The sequence below is a fragment of the Gorilla gorilla genome, chromosome 3 (assembly GCF_029281585.2).
Source record: "Gorilla gorilla gorilla isolate KB3781 chromosome 3, NHGRI_mGorGor1-v2.1_pri, whole genome shotgun sequence".
Taxonomy (NCBI): Eukaryota; Metazoa; Chordata; class Mammalia; order Primates; family Hominidae; genus Gorilla; species Gorilla gorilla.
The window spans coordinates 91,134,868-91,157,858 of record NC_073227.2 but is presented as its reverse complement, the minus strand read 5'-3'; the positions used below and the strand labels follow the sequence as shown (position 1 = coordinate 91,157,858).

Genomic DNA, 22,991 nt, shown 5'->3' with positions numbered 1-22,991 from the left:
GTGCAGTGATACAAACACAGCTCACTGCAGCCTCGACTTCCTGAGCTCAAACGATCTTTCTACCTTAGCCTTCCACCTCGGCCTCCCAAGTAGTTGGGACCACAGGTTCACGCCACCATGTCCAGCTAATTATTTTGTTGTTGTATTTTTTTGTAGAGAGGAAGTCTCACTTTGTTGCCCTGGCTAGTCTCAAACTCCTGGGCTCAAGTGATCCCCCCATCTCCACCTCCCAAAGTGCTGGGAATAGATACATCTCAATCTTCAAACCACCTAATTCCCCTCCTATACCAACTCTAATTTATATGAATACTTAGCACATACTCTGCCAGTAAGGAAAATTAAAATTCCACCCTACACCAATTTCCCCCAAATGTTGCCATTTGGCTTTCATCCACGCTTTCAGAAAGGCAGACATGCATCTGCAAAAAATGTTAGAAGCTGTCAAAATAGAATGTGTTCTAGAAATAATAAGACTAAAAGCTAAAGGCTAAAAGCTATGAGTATTGAAAAGATAACCTTGTTTCAAGACAGACAGCAGTCTGAACAGACATATCTACTTACATTTCTGCCTATAATCCCTTTTAAATCACTATTATTAGTGGCAGGTGGTATTGCTACTATTGTTACTGTTAAGAGAGTAAGAAATCCTTAACTCGGCTGGAAAAAAAGAAAGAACACTATCTGCTATCCGCAGTTCAGAAATCGAGGAATTCTTATAAGATTAAAAAGTTAATGAGACATAGTGACTGAGAAGTCTGAGAAAACCTAGCATAGATATGCCCAGTAGAGGTCTCTATGAAGGTAAGAGTGATTCTGCTGTGCTCCAAACTCAGAATCTAGACTACGGGAGAGGACCCTGAGAGGATCTCCAGAAGATTATAGGCGAACTTGACCCAGGATCTTTGCACAAGTGAATCCCAATACCCTTCTGAGTGGCCTTTTTCTGAGAAGTAGACAAGCGCAGCCTAAGCTGAAGCTCAGAGCATGGTGGAGGGAGGGATTTTAACCACCACCCCAGCAGGCAGGGGAACTTGGCAATCAAAAGAGAACTTACTGGCATACCTCTATACATTAGGCAGCAAGCAGTTCCTACTCCTTCCTGTCACCAGAGGTATGCTCCCATAATCAGTATATTCACCAAGAAGCAAACCAATATCCTCAAACACTCAAGTTGAGCAGACAATCCCAAATCACTAAATATTCCAGGAAAACCAACACCATGAAAGAACTACTCAACAATATATCTAATGCTAACAAAAACCAAGAAGAACATACTAAATATAATCAATATCTTTAGAAATAACAGAGACACTATTATATTCAAAAAACAGGCAATTATGAAAAGAAACAATTAGGGAAGGATGGAGAAGCTGAAGTTCTCCTTAAGCAAGTGGTGTCAAGTCGAGAGATATTAACCACAGTGAGGGGAACTGAAAAATTGAAGAATTCTGGTAAGATTAAAAAGTTGACTTTTTAATATAATTGACTGTGGAGATGGTTACTAAAAAACTGTATTAAACAGTGCACTCTAAACGGGCGATTTGTAAGGTATGTGACTACGTCTCAATTAAGCATTTTTTAAGGCACAAAGAAAAATATAATTGTCATTATAAAAGTGAACAGTGGACCATACAAACAGAGTCAACTGATACTGACAAAAGAGGAAAGGCAATTCAATGGGGAAAGGATGATCTTTTCAACAAGTGGTAGTTCTCTACTACTTGGGACACTGGGACATCCAGAGGCAAAAACATAAATCTAGACACAGATCTTACACCTTTCACAAAACTTAACATGAATTAGATGATAGACCTAAAACTACAACACAATACTATAAAACTTCTAGAAGAAAACATAGAAGAAAATCTATGTGACCTTGAATTTGGTGATGAGTTTCTAGATATAAAAAAGCATCTTATGAAAGAAAATACTGATAAATTAGACTTTATTAAAGTTTAAAATTCTTCTCTGTGGCTGGGTACAGTAGTGCACGGCAGTAATCCCAGCACTTTGGGAGGCCAAGGTAGGCAGATCACTTCATCTCAGAAGTTCAAGACCAGCCTAGGCAATATGTTGAAACCCTATCTCTATAAAAAATTATCTGGGTGTGGTGGCACACACCTGCTGCCCCAGCTACTCAGGAGGCTGAGGCGGGAGCCTAGGGGTGTTGAGGCTGCAGTGAGCCAAGATTGTGCCACTGCACTCCAGCCTGGGCAACAGAGTGAGACCCTGCTTCAAAATAAATAAATAAATAAAATTCTGCTCTATGAAAGACACTGCAAAGAAGGTCAAATATCAAGCCACCGACTAGCAGCAAATCTTTGCAGATCACATACATAGTTAAGGACTTATATCCAAAATATACAAAGAGCTGTTAAAATTCAACAATGAGAGACTGAGCAACATAGTAAGACTCCATCTCTTGGGGGGGGGGGCGGGGAAAGCCTAGCCAACTAGACAGGGATGTGAGGTCTGTAGTCCTAGCTACTCAGGAGGCTGAGGTGGGAGAATCACCTGAGCCCAGGAGTTCAAGGCTGTAGTAGGCTGTGATCATGCAACTGCACTCCAACCTGAGTGACAGAGTGAGACCCTGATTCTAAAAAGAAAAACAAAAATCAACAATAAGAAGACCCAGTGTCTTGATCCTGCCTTTTCAGAGTCTACGACTCACTTGTCAGGGACTCCTGCAAAACTGGTGATATCATCCCCAATTTTTTAGTTTTAAGCTTAGGGAAATTGTGTAATTTGTCTGATATTTCACGGCCAGTTTCAGATCCTGTCTTTCTAACTTACTGGCTAAGAACTTCCCTAAGTTTAAAATGAAAAAACTGAGAACGACATCACCAATTTTGAAGGACTGTTATGATAGATGAGTAAATACATTTGAAGCACCCTAGTTTTGAGGCAGCAGTCACAGGGCAAACGCTCAATATAATGTGAAAGAAAAATATAATCTTGGAACCCCAAACACACTAGGCTTAAGAGAAAGTTGGCTGGCTAATCAGAGCCTCACAAGAATGTAACCACTTGCCTCACTGCCTACCCTCCCTCCTTTTTTTTTCCTTCCCCTTCTGTTTCCTCTTTCCCCTTTAATATTGAAGTTCCCAAAACCCCTTAGGAAAAAGCACAGGTCACAGATCCTACTGTGACTTGTGTTTCTTTTTCCCAGGCACATCCTCAACCTTGGCAAAATAAACCACTAATTGATTGAGATCTGCCTCAGTCAGTTTTTGGTTTACAATAGGAACTAGCATTTTTCAAATGTTCAATAACAAATGACTATATATATGCATATTTACATGCACTTATATGTGTATAAATAAAATACCCTTTCTGACTTTATCCCCTTGCCATACTAACCCATGAAGGGTCAGCTTAAAATATGACCTCCTCCTGCTTATTTGTTTATATTTCTTTTTCCCTCTCCCTCTCTTTCACTAGATTGTGGGTTACAAGGGATATGAGTCTTCTCTTAGATACCTTTGCATTCCCAATACCTAACACAGAAGCTGAAACATAACGGAATGAGTAATAAATGTTTATTATCTCAAATAATGATGTTGAAGAAAAATCTCATTCTTATTGCGAGGAGCCATTGTTACCAATATTAAAGAAAAGGATCAATCTGTCATCTTTATTTGATTCACTATGACAAATCTAAAGGATTCCAACTGTGCAAGAGAAGTAACAGATTGAGGAATATTTCCTAGTCCTAACACCAAAATTTCATTTTCAATATTAGGCCCCTTTATAGTCCTGCCCTACTTAAACTTTGGCCAAAAAAAAAAAAAAAAAGAACAAACAAAAACCAGCTTAGCCAAAGCATTTGCCTGCAAAAGACATTCAATGCAATCAGTGACACAGAAGTTTTGTAGTCTTAATGCTTTGAAATTAAACTCTTATAATACAGAAGCCAGCCCGATAGGAAAAAAAAAAGCACCACAAAAAGTTAAAATCAGGTAGCGCCTACTTCTCCTTATCTCATACAATGTTAACTGCACTTTCTTTATTCACCAAATAATGTCTAGTCATCCCTAGATAATCAGTGCAGGGGTAATTTTCCTCAGGAAGCTTCCCTGATATCCTAAGACGGGTTAAGGATGCCTTCTCTGTGTTCAGACAGGATACTATCATTGTTTATTTTACACAGCACCATGAGTTTCTCAAAAATAAGAAATGTTTCTAAGGCATCACTACATCTCCAGAACCTATCACAAGGCTTAGGTCAGAATAGAGCTTCAGTATTTGTTGAGCTAAATGACAAAGAATTCCAGGACAAAAATTTGAAAGTACAGCAAATACTTTAGACATTTGTCAAAATTTATATCTTCAGCTTATATAAATAGGCCTAATCATGATAGGTTCAAGTAGCATAGTACAGAGTATGCATGCAGAATAATATGCATCTTGTATTTTAACTAACATTTCAGTAGCACAACTGAACAAACAGAATCCAAGCACAAAATTACAGTACGAAGCTATAGAATTTACCACGACAGTTTAAAATTCAGGGCCTTGGAAAGGGCCCTAACAAAAATCACGAAAGCAATCCAACTACAATTGGTTAAAGACTTCTGTTCTGACTTCTAACTTCTGTTTCTGACTCCCTCTCCATCATACTTCCTCCTTGGGTAATCTGATATTCTGGGCACTGAACTAAGGGGAAGCTGAGTTGGGTATTTATATATATTTAGGTTTCATAGGATATATGTAGTGTGCAATCACATCCATGTATGACTAGATAATTGCTACTCTGGGTACAAGAATGACATCCAGGAATATTCCTACCACCCAATGCACTGCCTTATCTGGTACCATTAACACTAAAGCAGAGGACCAGGGACATCTAGATATGAGCTCCATATGGTATTGGCACAGAAGTATGTAAAAACACTGCAATTCATATAAAACCAAGGGTGAGACAGTTTGGATATTTGTCCCCACCCAAATCTCATGTTGAATTGTAATCCCCAATGCTGGTAGGTGTTTGGATCATGGGGGTGGGTCCCTCATGGCTTGGTGATGTCTATGTGATCGTGAATGAGTTCTCGAGATCTGGTCATTTAAAAGTCTGTGGCATCTCATCCCCTACTCTCCCCCTTTCTCTCTCTCCTCTCTACTTCCTCTCTCTCATACTGTCTTGCTTCTACTTTTGCCATGTGACGTACCTGCTCTCCCTTTTGCCTTCTGCCATGATTGTAAGCTTCCTGAGGCCGCCCCAGAAGCTGATGCCATGATGCTTCCTGTACAGCCTGCAGAACCTGAGCCAATTAAACCTCTTTTCTTATAAATTACCCAGTCTCAGGTATTTCCTTATAGCAATGCAAGAACAGCCTAACACAAGGAGCTGCCCCAAATTTGACAACAATCTTAAAATATTACAGACACTACCAATAAAACGAGTTGTGAATCTCAAACTTTTCTAAACTGTCAATAATAAACACAATTTGATCAGTCATGGTAGAGAAAAAAGTACACTGTTGACATATGAAGAAGCGGTCAAAAAGTATACAGTCAAAAAAATCTAAATAAAAAAGTATTACAGGCCGGGTGCAGCGGCTCACGCCTATAAACCCAGCACTTTGGGAGGCCAAGGTGCGAGGATCACCTGAGGTCAGGAGTTTGAGACCAGCCTGGCCAGCATGGTGAAACCCAGTCTTCACTAAAAATACAAAAATTAGCCGGGCATGGTGGCATGTGCCTATAATCCTAGCTACTCAGGAGGCTAGGGCAGGAGAATCACTTGAACCTGAAAGGTGGAGGTTGAAATGAGCCAAGATTGCAACTAGGTGACAGAGCAAGACTCCATCTCAAAAAAAAAAAGTATTACAGATATCTAGCAGTTGCCATAAAAATGTTATTTTTCTATAGTTTGTGATGTTAACTAACCTTGTGTTATTAAAATTGTGATCTGTGTTTTTTCATTCTAAATATTCATTTTGACATCAAATTTTGTATTTATATATTTTTTCATTTTCTCAAAAAGGGAAATGTTTTGTTTTTTCTTATTTTGATTGAAAAAGATTTTCTCCAAAAATCTAGATCTCTACCCACTTGAAGGCTTATTAATGCTACTTACAGAAGGAAAATCAGAAGTTATAGCTTGATATAACTGATTCTCTCAATTACCAATATATAAACCCATTTAGGTACACATATAGTCTTCTACTACTGTATTTACCAAGCTATGAGAAGTGTGCGTTAACTCCTGTCTCTTCTATTACCATGTACAATTTAGAAGCAGGTCCCATATGTCTTATTCACTTGGGTATTTTTTCAGAAGTTACTTTCTAATGCAGTAAATGATCAATGATTGTTGATTTTTTTTAAAAAGTTACTATACCTTGAACTACTGTCTTTAGAAAAGTTTATCAAAGCTCTTTCACTATTTTATGTCACATGATTATTCATCATTGTGGGGTAAGTGGAAAACATGATTAACTATAAGAAATGATGTGAGCTAATCTTGCTAAGGATTCAGGTGTTGAGATACTGGATGTCATCCCAGTTCTTTGCTCACCTCAAAGATCACCACAGTTATAACAGCTGTGCTGTTCAATGGGCAAAACTAGCACCAAGTGCAAAAAGCAGAACTAGTAAACTACTTGTTCCTCTTCCATAAAAGCTGAACCACCCCATTTAGCTAATGGAATCTCTAGAACTATGTGAAATGAGAATGTATGCTTATACAATATTATGTCAAAAAAACCATCAGAAATGACCCTATGGTTTTATTTTTAAAAGGTAAAGTACTTTCTAGGGTGACGGAAATGTTTCAGGTTTCAAAAGCAGTGTGGTTTACAAAAAGCATACACTCGTTTAACTATACGCTTAAGATCTGAGCACTTCATGTTTTGTAAATCATATCTCGATAAAATAAAAATAACTTAGCAATGAATTCCCCGAACCCACTGAGATATATTTCTGAGCTACATTAAAGGGAAATACTGCCACAATGCTCTTAAACATTCATATAATAATTTTTTCTTTGCTTACTTCTTTGCCTCCAGTTCTTTATTTTGAGCCTTTCATAATCCGACAATATGAACCTTCTCTCTACAGACAAAAAACACAATATTTTGCATACAGGAATTCAGGGAGGGGCTAAAACCTGTTCATAAACCCAGATACAGAAATCCTGCCCTAGTCTGTATCTTTTCCCTGAGGCTATCATAAAAACATCAGTTTCTCTTTAAATGTCTATGAGCTTCACATTTAATTTCTAATCCTATAGACATACCTTTTAGATAAAACACACACACATTCAGGATAGGTACAAGTTTTATTTCAATTAAAAACTACAGTTTAGGTTTATTCTTTTTCTATTAAACAGTGACTAGCAGAAAGCTTTGATCATATTTATAAAATAATTTATGTTAAAGTTCAAAACCATGGCATTTATGAGAAATTCAACGCATTAAATTCATTCTTAAAAAAATAAAGAAATCCATGCTAATGCCTATAAAAACTGATAAAGTGTACTAGGAAATAACTTTACTTATTAAATGGCAATTCCACTTTAATAGACCACTAGAATATTAAATATTAAATATTTAATAGACCACTAGAATATTAAATGGCAATTCCACTTTAATAGACCACTTTAATATCACCACTAGAAGATATTGGTAATATGTACACAAAAGTTATAAACTATTTTCTCCTATAAATCTAACTTCAAATGCAGCTGATCTGAGTGTTTGTTTCTTAGGATTTTTGGTTTTTAATAAAATAAGAATCATTCCTGATTTGGAGGTCAATTTTAACCAATGTGTAATTAAGGTCAAAGACATTGAGGATTTAAATGAGAGTTGCCAAAGCATACTTCTGATGCATCATCTGAATACTCTGAAACATTAACTAAGATTGATAACAATATTAAATTATAAAACTTACTAAAGCCTTTCACAACTATTAAAACATTCTAATCAAGAGGTTTAAGAAATTTAGAAACAAAATTCTTACACAGGGTTAACATCAAATCATCTGTTCTTCTGACAGATATTGAAGTATCTCAGTCCAGTTTTACCATAATGATAAAATTAAAAATACCAAGCATGTGATCTCAGTAATTAGCTTTACTTTAAAAGATTAAATTAGCATTTGAATGTTCGAATGTTAATTTTCTCTGTAAAGAAAGGTACCATAGTTTCTCTGAAAAGAAAGATACCAAAGAGAAATGTCACAAGGAAGGATGGAACAGAAGAAGGGAAAGAAGGAAGAAATTTCTTGACTGGGCACGGTGGCTCACACCTGTAATCCCAGCACTTTGGGAGGCCGAGACGGGCGGATCACAAGGTCAGGAGATCGAGACCATCCTGGCCAACACAGTGAAACCCCGTCTCTACCAAAAATACAAAAAATTAGGCGGGCGTGGTAACGGGCACCTGTAGTCCCAGCTACTTGGGAGGCTGAGGCAGAAGAATGGCGTGAACCCGGGAGGCGGAGCTTTCAGTGAGCCAAGATCACCACATTGCACTCCAGCCTGGGCAACAGAGCGAGACTCCGTCTCAAAAAAATAAATAAATAAAATAAAACAAATTACTTAAGTTGCAGCAGATAAAAGTGACAAAGAAGTAAGCAGAAATTAGAGTACAGTACTGAGAACATATTTCATGTCTAAAAGGGCACCTGGAAATTCAAATCAACCTGTTAAGAAACAGTCACTACTACTGTGTGTGTATGGCATAGAAAAGAAAAAAAAAAAAAGAAATAGCCAAAGTAGCCAAGAGAGATATGATAGCCAGATACAAATAAAGAGAAAATCAGACAATGTACATGTGGCAAGAGATGTCTACTTCTGCAGTCATAGTAAGACAAAATACTACAGTTAAATTTCGTTAATCAAATCCTAAATTCAAAGCTGAGATACATTAAAAGACCAATTAATATTTAATGCCCTAATATTATTTTTATTATTAACCTGAAAACAAAAACGAAAGGAAAATTGTTCACCCATTCGGAATCAGATTTTAGAGACATTTAATTGATAACAATGTTGATACATGGACAGAGATTCATCTTTAATCCTCTAGGATACCTAATACGGGCAAGTCACCACCATGTTAAGCAATGTGGGAAGCTAGGAAAACACATAACAGATATTCCTTGCAGTTTAAATTTGGTGGTTTGTGTTGTTTTCTGACATGGGGTCTCGCTCTGCCCTTGCCCAGGCTAGAGTGCAGTGGCGCGATCTTAGCTCACTGCAACCTCCACCTCCTAGTGGTATGGAAGGGAGGCAGAAAAGTCCTGGGTAGACAGAGGAAGGTGGGTCTCTGGAGAGGGCTGGGCCTGTGCCCATGGACCTAGGTGAGGACAGGCACTCCTGCCTTTATGCCCAAATGCTGCATTTCTCAAGACCACCCTGGCCCACCATGGCCCCATCCTGTGCCTATAAAATCCCCCGAGACCCTAACAGGCAGAGACACAAGCGGCTGGACGTGGAGAGGAACACATCAGCGGAAGAAGACACAAGCAGCTGGAGGTCAAGAGGACATCGAGTGGAGCACACCGGCAGGACAGCAAACCAACAGATGCCGGCACTGGGCAGGCCATAAACCAACAGAAAGATGCACAGGCCAGGGCAGTCGGAGGAGACACTGGGCCACAGAGTGGCCAGACTCCAGGGGAAAATCATCTCCCCCTGGCTCCTCCATCTTCTGAGAGCTACTTCTGCTCAATAAAACCTTCCATTCTTTCTCCAAGTCCACCTGTGATCCAATTCTTCTGTACACCAAGGCAAGAACTCCGGGATACAAAAAACTCTCTGTCCTTGTTAGGCAAGAGGTCTCAGTGAGCTAATGGGTAAACTAAAGAGCACCGGGTAACACACGCCCACTGGGGCTTCAGCACTGCACACTCCCTGCAGAGGTTTGAGCAGCAGGACACCAAAGAAGCGAGCCACACCCCCCACCGCACACCCTTCAAGGGGGACAAGGGAACCTTTCCCGTTTCACCACATTCAAGAGATCCTCCCGGCCTCAGCCTCTTGAGTAGCTGGGATTGCAGGTGTGCGCCACCATGCCTGGATAATTTTGTATTTTTAGTAGAGATGGGGTTTTGCCACATTGGCCAGGCTGGTCTTGAACTCCTGACCTCAAGTGATCCACCCACCTCGACCTCCCAAAGTGCTGGGATAATAGGCATGAGCCACTGAGCCTGGCCCCTTGCAGTTCAAATTTGGATTCATCTGTTTTCTTGCAAAAATGAGAGCTGCTGCAAGTCAAAGTTGGAAAAAGGAAATATCAAATTTGCTGAAAAAAGGATTTTAAGAATATCTACTAATACACTGCAGTGATTCAACACAATAACACAATTTCCTTTCACTTAGACACAACACAATTGCAAATGCTTAACAGAACAATAAAATGGTTTAGTACTTACAAGAAAACTATTGAAGATGTTGGGCTGAAAACATACACTAGCCTCCACTTCCTACTCAAAGTCACAATAAAGTGAAGTTTTTTAAATCATAATCTCATAGAAATAAAAAGAATGAAAGAGAAAACAAAATTTTGGAAATTATAAAGTAGATGAATAACTGATTTAATGTCCCTAAGAAAACCCAATCCTAGTCTGGGTGTGGTAGTTCACACCTGTAATCTCACACCCGTAATCACAGGCCAAGGTGGGCGGATCACCTGAGGTCAGGAGTTCGAGACTACCCTGGCCAACATGGTGAAATTCCATCTCTACTAAAAATACAAAAATTAGCCAGGCATGATGGCAGGTGCCTGTAATCCCAGCTACCTGGGAGGCTAAGGCAGGAGGATCACTTGCACCCAGGAGGTAGAGGCTGTGGTGGGCCAAGACTATGCCATTGCACTCCAGCCTGGGCAACAAGAGCAAAACTCCATCTCCAAAAAAAAAAAAACCCAATCCTAAAATTAAAACCAATCCAATTTACATCATAGATCCCACAAAAGATTTAGGAATTAGTGACACCTCTAGATGCAGAATACTCTGGAAGTGCAAGTAAAAATACAACAGGATTTTTACCACTCTGTTTAAAAAGCAGTTATACCTCCAGAACCCCTAAACAATCTACACAGTGGGCTTCTGTACTACCCCAACCCCGAGGAAAAACTGAAAGCTAAAGGTTTATTCTATGGAGAGTGCAAAACAGAAGGTCTCTGGCTTAAGAGACACAGGTATAGTTGCAGGCAAGTTTACCATACTTAACACATGGAGATAAACTGAATCTGAATAATCATGTCGAGACCCCTAGCCTATTCCCCTAACCAGAAACCTTGCAACCAGGGATAATAACCTCCAAACAAAGACTGAAAAGCTCTTTTTTTTTTTTTTTGGGGGGGGGGGGGCAAATCTGACCACACCATGTATAAGGACCTGAAAAGATAATCATACCAGGAGTTCTTCAAGGAAATAACCTAGCTATATCATCCTTCAGCAAAGCCCACAGTTGATAAACCCTCCACACTCATGCACACAGAAATCCAATTAGCTTTTTAATTGCCCTACTTATAATTAAAAGCAGAAAGCAAAAGAGTTACCAGACACTGGAAGGAAGCTTCTAACATGAGAGACGACACCAAAATCGAAAAAAGTAACTTGGAGGACAAACTAAATGTTCAAAAAAGCCCAAACACTATCAATAAAAATCTTTAGCAATAGGAAAAAAAGAATGCTTCATGAACTGAGAACAGAACACCACATTAAAAAAAGAAGAAATTAAATAGGACTCTAGAAATTTTTTAAAAAATGATTGCAGAAATTAAAAATACAAGGAATAGAAAATAAAACTGACGTAATCTCCTAAAACATAAAGCACAAAAACAAAGAGATGGGCCGGGCACGGTGGCTCACGCCTGTAATCTCAGCACCTTGGGAGGCCAAGCCAGGCAGACGGCCTGAGGTCAGGAGTTCAAGACCAGCCTGGCCAACATGGGAAGACCCCTTACTAAAAATTTCCCCTTACTAAAAATACAAAAAATTAGCCGGGTGTGGTGGCTCGTGTCTGTAGTCCCAGCTACTTGGGAGACTGAGACATGAGAATCACTTGAACTTGGGAGGCAGAGATTGCAGTGAGCCGAGATCACACCACTGCATTCCGGCCTGGGTGACAAAGTGAGACTCTATCTCAAAGAAAAAAAAAACAGATGGGAAAAGAGAAAAAAAAAATTAAGGACCAGTCAAGAAGCCTAATATCCAAGATATAGAAAATTCAGAAACATAAAATGTTTTATCAGTAAATCAGGATATTTTCCTAGAACTGAAAATGCTCTTTTAGACTAAAAGAGAACCCACAACAGTGCATGAAAATAGACCCACGCCAGAGGATGCCATTATGAATTTAGGAAAAGTTACAAAGATAAGACCTTAAAATAATTCAGAAAAAAAAAAGAAGTCCCGTATAAAAGATCAGAAATCAAAAAACCAATAAAAAAGTATTAGAGACTGGGCAAGCTGGCTCACGCCTGTAATCCCAGCACTTTGGGAATCTGAGGCAGGAGGATCATCTGAAGACAGGAGTTTGAGATCTGCCTAGCCAATATGGCAAAACCCCATCTCTACTAAAAATACAAAAATTAGAGAGGGGTGGTGGTGGGTGCCTGTAATCCCCAGCTACTCGGGAGGCTGAGGCAGGAGAATAGCTTGAACCTGGGAGGCAGAGGTTGCAGTGAGCTGAGATCTCACCACTGCCCTCCAGCCTGGGCAACAGAGCAAGACTCCGTCTCAAAAAAATTAAAAAAAAAAAAGAAACCCATTTAGACTTCTGAATAGCAAATGGAACTTCGATCCCAGACAAATTAAAACAAAATTCTGTAGGAAAACTATTTCTACCCTAGAACTCTATACTCCTCTGACATAATGCCAATCAAGTATGAGGGTATGTTCAGATATATAAGGTCTTAAAATACTTACATTCCTCTTACTGCTTCTAGAGTTTTAGAAGATCTGCCTCACCAAAATACAAAAGTAAACCAAGACATGAGATCAAAGAAACAGGAAATCCAACCCAAGAACTATGTAAGGGGAATCCCATGGATGAAGGCTAAAAGAGATTCCAAATATGACAGCTATGGTGCAGGACTATATAATACCAACAATACAGACTGGAGCAGGTCAAAAAACTCCAACATAGGTTTGTTCAAAAAGATCGAATGAGCCAGGCACAGTGCCTCATGCCTGTGATGCCAGTGCTTTCAGAGACCAAGGAAGGACAGCTTGAGGCCAGGAGTTCAAGACCAGCCTAGTATTTTGCTGAAAGTTTTACTTTCAGTTTGGGTTTGAGGATTTGCAAGCAAAAGAAACCACAATATTACACTTAAATGCAGTTCAAAGAAAAGTTTAATGATTAACATAGCAAAAGAGTATACTGGTGGCTCATGCCTGTAATTCCAGCAATCCCAGCACTTTGGGAGGCTGAGGTGGGCGGATTGCTTGAGCTCAGGAGTTCGAATACAGCCTGGCCAACATGGCAAAATCCTGTCCCTACTAAAACTACAAAAATTAGCCAGGCATGGTGGTACACACCTGTAGTCCCAGCTACTCCAGAGGCTTGAGGTGGGAGAATCGCCTAAGCTCAGGAGGCAGAAGTTGCAGTGAGCAGTGCAAGGAGGCAGAAATTGCAGTGAGCCACTGCACTCCAGCTTGTGTGACAGAGTAAGACCCTGTCTCAAAAGAAAAAAAAAGAGTATAATGGTTAACTTAGCAAAGACTAAAGTGAGAGAAAAGGAAAATACACACACACACATTCACCAAGTTGAGGAAAATACCTACATTCAGATTAAGCAGTGCCGGGAAGTCCTAGAACAGCCATCCGGAGTTCCAACTGAAATGAGTTCCGGGCAATGTGTGCTTACTCCACAGGCGAGACTTCAGAGAGCAATCAGAGGGTCCCAGCTTATGTTGCCAAGCCGCTAACTGAAATTATCAGCTACATGCAAATATGCAGCTCTAAAGGTTTAATTCATAATGCTTAATTTTTTACTTTGTGTGTCTTCGGATGGTGTGAAACCTAGAGAATTGCCCAGATTCCCTAGGTTTGAGAAGTTCCACGGTACACTCCCTTTCTTATCTGAAGTTTTTCAGGACTGGTGGGTGTTTAATCTCCATGTAGGCTGTAGCCCACATAGGGTCATTTGTTGGTCAGAGGCCTAGCATTGCTTCTGAAGGCTGAACAAGACTAATATAATTTTAAACTCCTTATATCTGGGCAACATAGCAAGCTCTCATCTCTACAAAAAAATTTAAAACATTAGTCGGGCATACTGGCATGCACTGTACTTGTAGTCCCAGCTAGGCAGGAGGATCATTTGAGCCCAGAAGTGGGAGGCTACAGCTATGATCTGCCATATTCTAGCCTCAGCAACAGAGAGAGACCCTGTCTCTAAAAATATACATATAATAATAATAATTAATCTTAAAAATTAAAAATAGGCCAGGCGCGGTGGCTCACGCCTGTAATCCCAGCACTTTGGGAGGCCGAGGCGGGCAGATCACGAGGTCAGGAGATCGAGACCATCCTGGCTAACACGGTGAAACCCCGTCTCTACTAAAAATACAAAAAAAAATTAGCCGGGCGTGGTAGTGGGCGCCTGTAGTCCCAGCTACTCGGGAGGCTGAGGCAGGAGAATGGCATGAACCCGGGAGGTGGAACTTGCGGTGAGCCGAGATCGCGCCACTGCACTCCAGCCTGGGCGACAAAGCAAGACTCCGTCTCAAAAAAAAAAAAAAATTAAAAATAATTCTTTAATTATAAGAAAAGAATTTAAATATGTTTGAAGGTTAATTGGGGGAGTATTTGAGGATAAAAGACTAATGAATACATATGAAATTAAACAAAACAATTACGGAGACAGCATAAAGTTATGCAGAAGAGGAAAAATAAAATTATATTCCAGGCTGGGTGGGGTGGCTCACACCTGTAATCCCAACACTTTGGCATGCTGAGACAGGCAAATCACTTGAGGTTAGGAGTTCGAGACCAGCCTGGCCAACATGGTGAAACCCTGTCTCTATTAAAAATACAAAAAAATTAGCCAAGCATGGTGGCAGTCGCCTGTAATCCCAGCTACTCGGGAGGCTGAGGCAGAAGAATCACTTGAATCTGGAAGGCAGAGGTTGCAGTGAGCCAAGATCACACCACTGCACTCCAGCCTGGAGTGAAAGAGCAAGACTCAGTCTCAAAAGAAAAAAAAAATTATATTCCAGTACTTGGCTCAACTGTCCACAGTGTTTACATAATATATATTGAAAAGTTGGCAGAATGGGGCCGGGCACAGTGGCTCACGCCTGTAATTCCAGCACTTTGGGAGGCCGAAGCAGGTGAATCACTTGAGGCCAGGAGTTCGAGACCAACCTGGCCAACATGGTGAAACCCCATCTCTACTAAAAATACAAAAATTAGCCAGGCACATGTGGTACATGCCTGTAATCCCGGCTACTTGGTAGGCTGAGGCAGGAGAATCACTTGAACCCAGGATGCAGAGGTTGCAGTGAGCAGAGATCGTGCCACTGCACTCCAGCCTGGGCAACAGAGAGAGACTTCACCTCAAAAATAAATAAATAAATAAAATAAGTTGCAGAATGAGAAGTACGTATGTGGTATTTGCAAAACTTTTTTTCTTCTTTGTAGAGACAAGATCTTTGCCATGTTGACCAGGCTGGTCTTGAACTCCTGGCCTCAAGTGCTCCACCTGCCTCGGCCTCAGAAAGTGTTGGGATTACAGGCGTGAGCCACTGCACCCAGCCCTATGTGGTAAGAGAGGGGTGAAACCTTTTCCTCCACAGTAAGGATTCAATAATTGGCCAGGCACAGTGGCTCACGCCTGTAATCCCAGCACTCTGGGAGGCCAAGGTGGACGGATCATGAGGTCACGAGTTTGAGACCAGCCTGGCCAACATGGTGAAACCCCATCTCTACTAAAAATACAAAAATTAGCCAGGCGTGGTAGCGGGAGCCTGTAATCCCAGCTACTCGGGAAGCTGAGGCAGGAGAATCGCTTGAACCCGGGAGGCGGAGGTTGCAGTGAGCCGAGATCACGCCACTGCACTCCAGCCTGGTTGACAGAGCAAGACTCTGTCTCAAAAAAAAAAAAACAAAAAAGTTATTTTTATTACAAGCCCTATAGAACTATTTGACTCTAAATTAAACTACGTACATGAAGAACACTGATAAAAATAAAGTTTTTTAAGTTTGAAAGCCTAATTAAAACTAGTTTGAATGCTTAATCAAAACATGGTAATAAAATGGATTATGTATAGAAATGTTAGTAAACTGCTCTGTTTTTAAAACCTAAATATACTATATAATTGATATGGTTTGGTTTTATGTCCCTACCCAAATCTCATGTCTTAGTGTTGGAGGAGGGGCGTGGTGGGAGGTAATTGGATCATGGGGATGGACTTCCCGCTTGCTGTTCTTGTGACAGTGATTTTGTTCTCCTGAGATCTGGTGGTTTAAAAGTGCTTAACACTTGCCCCTTTGTTCTCTCTCTCTCCTGTCACCATGTAAAGAAGTGCTTGCTTCCCCTTCTCCCTTCTGCCATGATTGTTAAGTTTCCTGAGGCCTCCCCAGCCATGCCTCCTGCACAGCCTGTGGAATTGGGAGTCAGTTAAACCTGTTTTCTTTATAAATTACCCAGTCTCAGGTATTTATTCACAGCAGTATGAGAACAGACTAATACAATAATATAGATATATGACCCAGCGTTCTTACAGTATACTATAGATAAGTCAAAACCATCTATACAAATGGAGACTTCTCATTCTAATGGCATCCTAATTAGCTAGTAGCTGGTAGCTGCTACTGCTATCATCCTTAGTGCTATTACCAAAATTGTTTCAAAAACATCCACATTAGAAACACTGCTACATTCAATCAATGTGATATACCAATGGCCCCTAAGGAAAACAAAAGCCAGAAACATGTACCAGGTTGTAATTTACAAAACCAACAAGCAGCATGGGGCAGTGGAAAAACACAGACTGATGACTGGAGTCCTATGGCTCTGGAATCACACTGCAACTCCACAATTTAGTGAGAGAGTTGATTTACTTCCCAGCCTCTCTAGAACCTTATTTGCCTCATCTACAAAATGGAGAGACCAGCATGCTGCAAGAGTTTTCCCAAGGATTAGAAATCAGAAAATAAAATACTAGTGCGATGCCTGGCACAAAGATCAATAAAACCCATTTACTGTTATTATTTAACTCAGGCATTACCTACTTCATGTGGTTAAAAAAAAGAAAGAAAAAGAAAAAAATTCCTTGATTTTTGCTGTTGGATCACCTAGACTGGAAATGCTGATCTGTCCAGAACTAGTTACGTGATTCCAGGTAAGCTATTTAATTGCTTGACTGCAATCATTTTGATTGCAAATCATATAATTTACACGATGGATGATATGATTTCTCTTATAATCTGAAAATTAAATTATATATATAGAAATATAGAGCACCACTTGGCATACAATCGATATTCAATAATTAATACCAGCTAAATAGATCTGTACCATCTCTTTATCCTTGGTAGCTACTAGAGGCCTGCTCCACAGATACAGGCTTGAGTTATATCTACATATTGTACATTTTTAACAATAAACTGCGAAAAGAGCAGAAAACCAGCCAGGTGCAGTGCCTCATGCCTACAATCCCAGTAGTTTGGAAGGCCGAAGTGGGAGGATTGCTTGAGCCCAGGACTTCGAGACTAACCTGGGCAACACAGTGAGACCACGTCTGAACAACAACAACAAAACTTAGCCAGGCATGGTGCATGTGCCTGTACTCCCAGCTACTTAGGAGACTGAGATGGGAGGATTGCTTGAGCCCACGAGTTTGAGGCTGCAGTGAACTACCATCGCCCCACTGCACTCCAGCCTCAGAGTGACATCCTGTCTCTAAAAGGTGGAAAATTGTCTTAATGTCATAAAATTCAACTAAAATAAGACACTTGGAATTCTTGGTAATCAAAATTAGTCTCACCAGAATGTATTTATACAGTTGACAAAGTGTGGCCTCAGAAAATCATAAAACCCAAAGCAAATATTTCATCTAAAAACAAAGAGGCTGGACTAGAAATTTTTCCAACCCTAAAAAATCACTAAAGGTAATCTATTTATTCAGAGGTCTGATCTCATTCTGACCAGTTCCACAAGCCAATCACAAATCTTCTCTAACATGTTTAGGAAGAAAGCCTGCATGTTCTCAAATAAAAACTGTTATTTTATGAATAAGAAAAAGAGACACAAAAGTACGATGATTTTGCCCAAATTATACGTTTTGTAACTACCACTACCTAAAGTCTAAGTCCTACCTCTTTGAGCCTGATTTACAGGGGCATACACAGTTCTAGACATATTCTTTCAGAATGTAACTGCAAATCATAAGAAGACTTGAATTCCTCTATACAACTGAGCCAAAACATTTATTTCATTAAAGCTAATTTCATTCTCCCCTTTCTGTCTGGGAAGCTAACAGATCTTTCAGATCACCAATGCTTTAAGCACGAGCTTATGGTACCCAAGCACAGGACAACCATGATTTCTCTAAACAAAGTCTAACAAAAGCAGCTAGTGGTTATCAGTGTGATGTCAGGAAAGGCCCACTGTGAAAGTAATACACAGATGCAATCAAACCTGGGACACAAGGCAGAGAAACGGCTGTGTTTAAAAAAAAAAAAAAAAAAAAAAAAAGGAAAGGTACAATTAAAAATGTTTAAAGAAGTCCCTTTAGTGCTAATACAGTCAACTGCAAAAGTGACATTTCACATTATTTGAGACGTTGCAATGCTCCCCAATACCTAGAATGGGTTTCGACTCTGACCATTTAAACTAAGAGAGGGTAACAGAAATAAGTGAAAACCATCAGAGGGAAAAAAAGAAAAAAATGCATAAAACTAAATGCAAAAATCCTCCCTCTTCCTCTTTTTGAAATAAGTGAAATGCAAGCACAGTTGTCAGACCTGACATTTAAAAAAAGAAAAAATTCATTAAGCTACCAGGGTTTCACACATACAATCATACACAGTATTTACTGATTTTACTAATAAAAAAAGGTAAAGAGTGTTCTGAGTTGTCATAACATATAAATTACTCTTAATAGTTCAACTTGTAAATACTCAAAAACAACAAGCATGCCATAAAAGCATATTCTTCACATGCACTAGCAATTGGACACTACTGTTTACTCATACTTTGGGGAAAGAGTTACTAAAAGAAAAAAACTCTTCATCCTGAAATAACTCAGAAACTAAAAACCCTGGCATAGCTTTCTAACAGACTCCATGAGAAAAGCAATAAGAGAATTAAGAGAAGTAAGTGAAAAGTAACTTTAAATCTACCCCCAGAATTTAGTTATTTTTACAGCTCCACATATGCCATCTGCCTCCCAAACATGTTTATGTACACTAAATTATCAGTTTATTGTCCGTAGTAAAATATCAAAAAAAAACTAAGAAACAAGATATACACTGAGTTAAATATCTCAGTTTGTGAAATCCACCCTTATAGACTATACTATATGCTAATCTTTGAAAAAAGCATTATTTTTCTAGTAAATTGTTAAAACCTCATTTTAAATCTAAATTTTAAATTTTAAAACTTCATTCTGGCCAGGCACGGTGGCTCATGCCTGTAATTCCAACACTTTGGGAGGCTGAGACGGGTGAATTTCTTAAGCCCAGGACTTCAAGACCACCCTGGGCAACACAGGGAGACGCTGTCTCTACAAAAAATTTTAAAAATTAAGGCTGGGCACGGTGGCTCACGCCTGTAATCCCAGCACTTTGGGAGGCGGAGGCGGGCGGATCACGAGGTCAGGAGATCGAGACCACGGTGAAACCCCGTCTCTACTAAAAATACAAAAAATTAGCTGGGCGCAGTGGCGGGTGCCTGTAGTCCCAGCTACTCAGGAGGCTGAGGCAGGAGAATGGCGTAAACCCAGGAGGCGGAGCTTGCAGTGAGCCGATATCGCGCCACTGCACTCCAGCCTGGGCGACAGAGTGAGACTCCATCTCAAAAAAAAAAAAAAAATTAGCTTGGTGTGGTGACGTGTACTTGTGGTCCCAGCTACTCAGGAGGCTGAGGTAAGAGGATCACCTGAGCCCAGGAGGTGGAGGCCACAATAAGCAGTTGTTGGGCCACTGTGCTACAGACTCAGCCACAGAGCAAGACCTTATCTCCAAAAATAAAATAATAAAATTAAATTGGCCAGATGCAGTGGCTCACACCTGTAATCCTTTGGGAGGCCAAGGTGGGCAGATCACTTGAGGTCAGGAATTGGAGATCAGCCTGGCCAACATGGGAAAACCCCTTGTCTACTAAGAACACAAAAATTAGCCGGGCGTGGTGGCACACACTTGTAATCCCAGTTACTTGGGAGACTAAGGCAGGAGAAACACTTGAACCTGGGAGGTGGAGCTTGCAGTGGGCCAAGATCACGCCACTGCACTCCAGCCTGGGTGACAGCAAGACTGTCTTAAAAAAAAAAAAAAAAAAAAGAAAGAAAGAAAAGAAAAAGAAGAAAAGAAATACAGGGGACAGAAATTATTACCTTTACTATTATCTTGTTTATTTGGCATTAATTTTAAAAATCCAAGAAGCTTTCATGACTCTTTTTCTTAATGATGCAATGATAGTGGGAATGCAGGGAAATGAGCACTCTCATTCCCTGGTAGAGGGAACACAATTTACAGGGCACATTGGAAAATAGGAAACTTGTGCCTGGTATATGACAATCCCGTAAAGAAGGTCTCTACAAAACTATGTCATAAAGATACAATAAATAAGGCTGAGTGCAGGGGCTCACACCTGTAATATTGGCATTTTGGGAGGCCAAGGTGGGAGGATCACTTGAACCTAGGAGTTCAAGACAAGCCTAGGTAACATAGCAAGACCCCGTGTCTATTAAAAAAAACTTTATTTTAAAAATCCAATAAATAGGTATTCTAAACTCTTCTGTGCACAGTAGCCACCTTTTAATATTTTCCCTAAAATCTTTACAATGGAAAAACATACAACAGACTGAGGAGAATCACTCATACTCTCACCACCCGTGATGAAATTCTTGAAAATGTCAGGCCACGTGTGGTGGCTCATACCTGTAATTCCAGCACTTTGGGAGGCTGAGGCGGTGGATCACGAGGTCAAGAGTTCGAGACCAGCCTGAACAACATGGTGAAACTCCATCTCTACTAAAAATACAAAAAATTAGCCGGGCATGGTGGCACGCGCCTGTAATCCCAGCTACTCAAGAGGCTGAAGCAGAAGAATCGCTTGAACCCGGGAGGCAGAGTTTGCAGTGGGCCGAGATCACACCACTGCATTCCAGCCTAGGTGACACAGCAAGACTCCATCTCAAAAAAAAAAAAAAAAAAAAATTCTTGAAAATGTCATTGATTAGTCAGGAAAAAAAATTGTCACTAAGAGGCACTATGCTAGGTGGTAGAGATTTAAAACAAACATTTTTTGAAAATGCCCCATCTTCAAAGAGATCATACACATGACAATGGGTGGAGTACAATGTCTTTTTGGAAAGGACTATGATAAGGACTATAAAGGGCACTGAAATGGTATCTAACAAATTGGGAAGGGGGCACAGGCCAGGGAAAAAGTTGGCTCCTGAGCTAAAGAAATGGGGGTGGGGAGGAGAAGAGCAGTCCAGCCAGAATAACAGGAACGGCATTTACAAAGGCAGAAAGACGTGGGAGCAAAGCAGGTTGAGAGAAATGCAAATAAAATCACTGAACACTGTGGGGGAGGGAAGTTAGAGCAGGAAGGCACAGATGAAGCTGGAGTGGTAAGCAAACATCTCATGGAGGCCTTCTATGCCTTGGAGTTTTGCAGACCACTTCCAGCCCATTCCAATATCTACCTGAAATGCCCAAGTGAACTACAGGAAGCGAGTGCACCGAAGGATTCCTACCACTTCCCCTCCATGTTAAAAACCAAGATGCTAAAGTGGAACAGCAGTGGCAGCAATGCCAAGAACAAGCAGGGGAGGCCCCCGCATCCACACAATAAAAACAGCCTCTGACTAAAAACCGGAAGCTCAATTCGGCAAAATTCTTGCTGTTTTGAATAGGTGAATGCACTACACATATTTATAACTGTGGTATTGACAGCAATTTTTTTTTTTTTTTGAGACAGATTCTCACTCTGTTGCCCAGGCTGGGGTACAGTGGCATGATCTCAGCTCACTGCAACCTCCGCCTCCCAGGTTCAAGCGATTCTCCTGCCTCAGCCTCCCAAGTAGTTGAGATTACAGGCGAGTGCCACCACGCCTGGCTAATTATTGTATTTTCAGTAGAGACGGGGGTTTCATCATGTTGGCCAGGCTGGTCTCGAACTCCTGATCTCAGATGATCTGCCCACCTTAGCCTCCCAAAGTGCTGGGATTACAGGCATGAGCCACTGCGCCTGGCTGACAGCAATTTTTTTCTTTATATTCCTAATTTTTGATGAACACAGACTGCAATTATTTCACACATACACCCAAGAAAGTTTGTATACTCAATGCAATATCTTGCAGTGCAAGGGTCTTTAACCATCATTAGCCAGTGGACTTGGAACTGAGAGTTAAAAACAACCATTAAGGAGCACATCTATGTAACACGCTGGTCTCCAGTGCTAAGATTCTTGAGGACAGAGACCACATCTTATTTCTTTTTTTTTTTTCTTTTTTGAGACGGAGTCTCACTCTGTTGCCCAGGCTGAAGTGCAGTGTCACAATCTCGGCTCACTGTAAGCTCCACCTCCTGAGTTCGCGCCATTCTCCTGCCTCAGCCTCCCAAGTAGATGGGACTACAGGCGCCCACCACCACGCCCGGCTAATTTTTTTGTATTTTTAGTAGAGACAGGGTTTCACCTTGTTAGCCAGGATGGTCTCGATCTCCTGACCTCATGATCCACCTCCCAAAATTCTGGGATTACAGGCGTGAGCCACTGCACCCGGCACATCTTGTTTATTTCTAAACCCCTTCCTTTCTCCTCCCACCACCAGCAAGCACCTAACACTTTGCTTTTACA

General features: G+C 40.5%; 1 protein-coding gene across 3 annotated transcripts in view; it reads right to left on the bottom strand.

Annotated features, from left to right (window-relative positions):
• Positions 1-22,991, bottom strand: part of MOB1B (MOB kinase activator 1B) — an 85,765-nt gene that overhangs the window by 38,363 nt on the left and 24,411 nt on the right. Inside the window, exon 1 of one of the 3 annotated variants that reach the window (XM_055384487.2) lies at positions 6,997-7,032. The exons of the other annotated variants lie outside the window; for them this stretch is intronic. The gene's annotated coding sequence lies outside the window, so the exon portion shown is untranslated. Of the gene's footprint in view, positions 1-6,996; positions 7,033-22,991 lie in introns of those variants that run through there. 3 annotated transcript variants of the gene reach the window in all.